Below are 7,116 nucleotides of genomic sequence, written 5' to 3' on the forward strand. Positions count from 1 at the left end.
GAACTGAATGTGATCTGAATTATGACTAATGACTCATGAGGTGCGGCGGTCGGCGGATGGTAAATGTGATGGTGCCAGATAGGGCTATTTAATTATATTATGCAAGCAATGGTTAACTCATTCCCTAGGCAAAGTATCAAGGACAATTTTATTATAAGTGCTTTCAGAAAACAAAGGAAAATAATGTAGGAAAAGCTAATAATCTACAATTATTCATATAATATTTCTACACAAATAAAAAGGCAACATCCCATGTTGGCTGCCCAACGTTTCCCTCAGCTGGACACGTCGAGTTATCGTCCCGAACTCGTCCCGTCACGTCATATCGAATCCCAGTGGGGAAGGGGGGTAGGGTGGGAGGGGGTATCTCTCTCTCTCTCTCTCTCTCTCTCTCTCTCTCTCTCAGCGGTCGCTGGGTCAGGACGCTCTCCTCCTCCCCGCCTTCCTTGGCACAGTCGGCAGCTCGCCCTTCGGGTCGCTGAGCTGTCTGTGTTGTGTCCGAGGCATTGAGTCATGACGTACTCGGGTCCGGCCTCCTTCAGTGTGCTTGAGGATGACCTTGCAATGAGTGGGGAGGAGGATGTGTGGCCTCCCTTGCCTGGTGATGGCGAAACCGGGCAACCATCTACCCCGGTCGTTCCAGCCTCGCTCGCCCCTCCATCCGGCTGTGAGCTTCAAGCTGCCTCTTCTTCCTCCTCCAAGCGCACGATGGATGACGCAAACACCAGTGGGGATGACCTAACACCTGCCAGTAAGTCTTCTCGTCCCGATACTCGTGCCTGTGCTCAGGCGGGTGATGTCTCACTGGCTGCTAGTGACCGCCTACCTAACCAGCCCTCCTCCTGTTGCACCACCTTTTGCGCCCAGATCGGAGTATATGAAGCTGGAGTTTCCTGACAATCCAGGTGTGGATGTCAAGCTTCGTTGGTTGTCGGAGGTTACCCGTCACTTTTCCCTGGATCGTGCCTTGGCGGAGGTGAAAATGTCGGCAGTGACCTCTCGCTTTGTGTATGTGTCGCGACGTCGGCAGGATATTGTGCAGAGTGTAGTGGCTGGTGATTTTTTGGCGCTGAAGCTACGGGTAGAAGACTCCCCTGAGAGGCCTCGCAAATTTCCGAGTTACTTGTTCACTCGTTACCCTGTTGGAGTTGACCCGTCGCTCAGCCGGGAGTTGCCGGGTGTCTACAGTGCCCGCCGCTTCCGCCAAAATGGACAGCCGCTCAACAGGATTGTGGTGACGTGGTCTCATGAGGAGCCTCCCCCGTCGACTGTGGCGTTCAGTTTTCTGCCGTGTTTGCCACCATGTGAGGTTCGACCAATGGCTGCAGACCGTCCAATGTGTTTTCGTTGCTGGGAGGTGGGGCACATCTCCAGGTACTGTTCGGCTGCGGAGAAATGTGGTTGGTGCTCCGGCCCTCATGACTCTCGCTCCTGTCCACATCGAGGCCCACCCGACCATCAACGGAAGTTCCTGCCCCCTCCACCTCCCCGCCTCTGTCCGTCACCTCCAACTGGCAATGCCCTCGTTGCCAAGTGCGGGGAGTTAGTGCATGGCATGGCTGCCCCAGACGTCGCTCCTCCTCTCCGTTACGATCGGGACCCTCATCACCGCCGCCACCACCACACCCTCCCGTGACGCTTCCTCCCTCCTCGGACTCGTCTTCTCCCTCTCTTCCTCCACGCGTCTTGGCTCTCCAGAGTTCTGTTAAGAAACTGCAGGCCCTCACATCCTCCCTCGAGTCCCGTTTGGATGCCCTGGAGACCAGTATTACTAACCTAGCAGCTTCGCAGGCTTCTGTGGAGGCAACTGTGGCTACGTTGACCGAGGCACATCACACTGTCATCGAGAAGCTCTCCACGCTCACTCAGCGGTTCGAGGCCTGCCAGGGCTACGCGGGCTGGTTTGACGCCAGAACCTTCCACTCCTGCTACTGATGTGTGCTGCATCGTCGTCGCCTGGTTCCCGTCCTCATAGCTCCCGAAATGTTCGCTAGTCGTGTTCCGTTTCATATCCTCTCCTGGAATGCCTGTGGCGTGACCTCATTTGATAAACTTGCTACCCTTCAGGCCTATGTAATGAGATATCTTTCACAGATGGTACTTATTCAGGAAGCCTTTGTTGGTCGTCCACAACCTGCTGTTGCTCCTGTTCTTTCAGGTTATGTGTCTTACGTACACCAGGTAAGGAATGGCCTACTAACGTACATCCACTCGTCAATTCCTCACAAGCCTCCTCGCTACTCCACTGATCCTGACACTACCTTTCAGTCTTTTGAGGTGACAATAGCATCCGCCACTCTGTCTATTTATAATATCTATTGTTCCCCACTTGGCCTCTCACTTGAAGCTTTGCCTCTCCCAGCTGCTTGTGGCTCAGTATTAATCGGCGATTTTAATGCTCGCCATCCACAGATAGGTGATGTCTCTCCTAACCCGAACAGGAATGGTCGCCGTCTTCTACAGTACATCCAGACTCATCACCTCACACACTGGGCCACTGGTGGTGCCACCCACTCCCGAGGCGGGACTCTCGACCATATTATTACATCTGGCCTCGTGGCAGCTCACGTGAAATGTTCTTCTGTTCCTGCTCTGTTTTCAGACCATGTTGCCCTTAGCTTCCAGTATTCTCTTCCTGCGGTGTCATCTCCGGTCCACCATCGGCCACGCATCTCTATCCCGCCCAAGTATTGTCCGAACTACATCGCCTACATGTCCGCCTGTCTCCCCAGGTTTGAGCTCTCTTCACCAGATGACCTTTACTCCTCTTTGGTTTCACACACTACCGATTTCTTCACACGCTATGTTACCAGACCGCATCTTCGGCGTCCCCGTCAGCCCCACACCTGGACCATGGACAATCGTATTCTTCTGGCTGAAAGGACGGCGGTGGAGGCTGGCCGCCTATTTCAGGAGAATCCAACGCCCGGTAACCTGCACCATTTTGAGACCGCCAGGGACGAGTTGGTTGCTCTACAAGGGAGTGTGAGGACGGAATCATGGCAGAAGTTTACAGCCGACATTAATCGAGGGACAAGCGTGAGTAGCATGTGGCAGTTAATTAATAGGGTGGTTCGGCGTAAGCCTGCCAGTGCTCTTCATCACGACCCATTTGAGTTTGCACAGGAACTTCTTGACGGCTGGGCTGCTCAGTCCTGTGTGACTAATCTTCCAGCACATATCCAGGAGGCTTTGTCAACCCAAGAGGACCATCGCACTCTCCGCTTGATGGCTGCATTGTTGAAAAGTGATGATGAGGATGCGGTACCGATCACTGAAGAGGAGTTGAGACGTGCATTAGCTCGGGGCAAGGCGACAGCGCCAGGTGACGATGGGATCACGTATGCAGTTCTCCGTTTACTTCAACATGTCCCTGATAACCCACTCCTTCGGCTCTATAATTTGTGTTTTTCCAGGGACATGTGCCATATGCCTGGACCCGCAGCACCATCGTCCCTATCCCTAAGCCAGGTACGAATAAGTTTCGGCCGGTTTCTCTCACCTCCTGCTTTAGTAAGGTCATGGAGCGCATCCTCCTCTCCCGCCTACTGTATCGGCTGGAGTCTAAGCTCTCCCCTCGTCTCTTTGGATTTCTGCCGCGCCGGAGCACGCACCACTGCCTCGTAGAACTCTACTCTCAACTTTCCTCCAGCAGCGTGGTGGCCTTCATTGACCTCAAGAGCGCATTTGATGTGGCAAACAGGGACATCATTCTGGACCAACTGGTGGACTTTGGAGTTAAGGGACGCCTCCTAAAATGGTTACGGGGATACCTGAGCAACAGGTCCTCTAGAGTTTTATTTCATGGTGTCTGTAGTTCGTATAAAGGTTTTGATCTGGGGACTCCTCAAGGTGGGGTGCTTAGTCCATTTCTTTTCAATGTCTGTATGCACCGCTTGCTTTCTCTCTTGCCTGATGTGCCTGATATAACTATTAACTGCTATGCAGATGATATCTGCATTCATTCTTCATCTCCAGTTGCTCTCCAAGCCTATCTTCAATCTTTTCATACATCTGCTGCTGCTTGTGGACTAATCGTCTCTCCTGAGAAGAGCAGGGTCTTCTCTACAGTCAGTCCTGTATTGCTGCCGCAGTTCTTCATCGGTGCCTGTAACGTTCCTCTCTGCCGCCAGTACCTCTATCTCGGGACTCCAGTTCATCTCCCTCGCGCTCCCCAGGGCCAGCGAACACTCCCTTTGGTCCAGGATCTCCTTACGCACCTGCAGAAACGCCTCGCTCCTCTTCAGTGGCTGACGAATCACGCTGATGGCATCTCCATACCCGTTGCGAGGACCATCTACGTGACTTTTATTCGTTCAGTTATTGACTATCTCTCCCCGGCTCTTGTTCAGCTCCCAAGATCTTGCTTACAACCGCTTGAGGTATTTCAGAATAAGGTCATGCGAGTCATTCTTGGTTGCTCTTTCTCAACGAGGGTTGTTAACATGCAAGCTGAACTCAATTTGTCCCCTCTCTATGACAGAATTCAATATATAATGGCACGATTCACCGCTAAATGCCTTTATTCTCCCCAGTTGGCGCCTCACTACTCGCAGGCTGTGAGAGGTGCCTTGTCTCGCCCCTCTCGCATCCCTCCTCTACATCCTGGTGGCCGCCTCCTCATCAGCACCGTCAGCTCACTCCTTCGTGATCTGGATGTTGTCATCCCCGAAGGCGAGGATGTTCCTGGTCCCCCGCCGTGGATGCTGCCTGTCCCTGTGGTCCACTACACTCCCACTTCAACCACGGCACACCCTGTACTACAACAACAATTGGCATTGGAGACTATAGCTCAGGTGTCGTCCTCCCTTCCTGTGCCTCGTCTCCTCTACACCGATGGCTCCGTTCAAGCCGATGGACGGGCAGGGTGTGCAATCTTCTCCCCAGACACGGACGCTCCGCCTGGAGGCTGGATATGCCGACGTCTCCCAGATTACTCCAGTTCCACCTTCTGCGAGCTCTACGGCATCTTCGACGCAGTCAGCCTTCTGTGCCAGCGTGGACTCAGTGCGATGGTTATCTGTGACTCTAAGTCTGCCCTTCAGGCCCTTTCAAGTACTAACCCACGCTGCACTGAGATTGTACGTCGTAGGGCTCTCAGTGTTAGCTTTGTGTGGATTCCTTCTCACATTAATATCATCTGTAGTGAGAGAGTTGACGCCCTTGCTAAGGCAGCCTGCACTTTGCCTTCTCCAGCGGCTGGCGTCAGGCCCTCCCTCTCGTTTGCCCTGACCTGCATCAAAGCTGCTGCCCTCCGCTCCATCGACCAAGCCCGGGACCGTCAGAGGGAAGAAAGTATCACCATCCGGCATTACGACTCCTTTCGCCTCCACAATTACAAGTATCGTCGCAAAGGAGTCATGGTCCGGCGGCATAATGTGGTGTCCGCCAGGCTCCGCCTCGGTTACAGGCCGGTGTGGGAGGTCGCTGGCCTGCCAGACGTACCTCACTTCTCTTCCTGCCCCATGTGTGGTGCCCTCGACAGTAACACCTTGGAACACCATTGTCTCCACTGCCCTGAGGTCGAGGGTGTGCTGCCCAGAGGTGTTCCGCTTGTTGAGGTGTGTCGTCACCTCCTGAAGGGGGATACCTTGGACGTCGTCCTCGCGCGGTTCCCGAAGTTTGGCGGATGCTGAAGCTTCATACTGTCACTGTTTTGTTTTCTTATGTTTCCCTGTTTTTCACCTGCTTTATTTTTGTACTTTGTAAAATTTGTACTTTTCTAAGTTTTGTAATGTTTCTTTGTATTTCACTTTCGGTTTCTGTACTCGTACTTAGTCTTTCTTCTATTATTGTATTATTGTTTTTGTTACAATTTGTACATTTGTAATTGTTTTGGTCTGACGCTTTTGAGCGCAATAAATTAAATCAAATCAAATCAAATCAAATCTCTCTCTCTCTCTCTCTCTCTCTCTCTGGTGAAGACAGTTTTTTCAGGAATGATGGGCCAAGTTACGAGGGCATGAACAGGAAAGTAAGGAAATTTTCAGTGCTGAAGTTGAAAATGTCCTAAAAAGCCAAGATTTTCACATTTTATAAAAAAATAGCCAAATCGACAAGGTCTATGTAAAAAAGCCAAGATCTTGTCCAAAAAGCCTAGGAGTGGCAACCCTGCTTGGAAGGGCAGAACCAAGGAATATACAGAGGAAGTTTTCGTGTTGGTTAAAGTTTGGAGGACAGCGACGGTGCTGCCATCTGTTGGAAGCGAGTACTTTCATAGAAAACGTTGTTAGGAGTAACTTAAAATTTCTCCCATGCTTCCTCCCCCACCCCCTATTTTTCCCTGTATTCTCTCGTGGTTATGAACTTCAGGCAATTTAAACATGTATATATATATATAAATAAATAAATAAATAAATAAATAAATAAATAAATAAATAAATATATATATATATATATATATATATATATATATATATATATATATATATATATATATATATATATATATATATATATATATATATATATATATGCGTTTCTGCTTGCCTCCGCCTGGGCCACACCATACTCCTTACTTGCATCACAGCGTCGACTGTCTCGTAACCACTTCTGCCCTGGTGACTACCCTGAGCCCATAGAACATTTCCACTGCTCCAATGCCACGCTCTCCTCTCAACATGCATTACGCTCCTGGCTCTCCGCCTGGCCATCACAACCTCGACCTGCCACCCCTCTTGGCGGCCTCAGGCGTCCACTCTCCTGGCAACCTGCTGTCCTTGCCTTGCGCCTGCCTTCTTGAGGAAGACCGCCAGCTACCACGCTTGTGATACCCACGGACTACCCCAGGGCTCCAAGGATTCAAAAGAGGCCACAAAAGTCTATGGATCCTTATGAGCCCTGGGGTAGTCCTAATGTGGGTATCTGACAGGCGTGGTCTTCCCTCAAGAAGGCACAAGTGGCGAAGGACAGCAGGTTGCCAGGAGAGTGGACGCCTGAGGCCGCCAAGAGGGTGGGCAGGTCGAGTGTTGTGATGGCCAGGGCGGAGAGCTGGGAGCGTGATGCAGTATGTTGAGAGAGGTGGCGGCGTTGAAGCGAAATGTTCCATGGCCTCAGGGCTAGTTCTACACTAAGAGCAGAAGGGGTCACAAGACAGACGTAGGCGATGCAAGTGAG

This window comes from Portunus trituberculatus, chromosome 24 (assembly GCF_017591435.1).
Source record: "Portunus trituberculatus isolate SZX2019 chromosome 24, ASM1759143v1, whole genome shotgun sequence".
NCBI lineage: Eukaryota > Metazoa > Arthropoda > Malacostraca > Decapoda > Portunidae > Portunus > Portunus trituberculatus.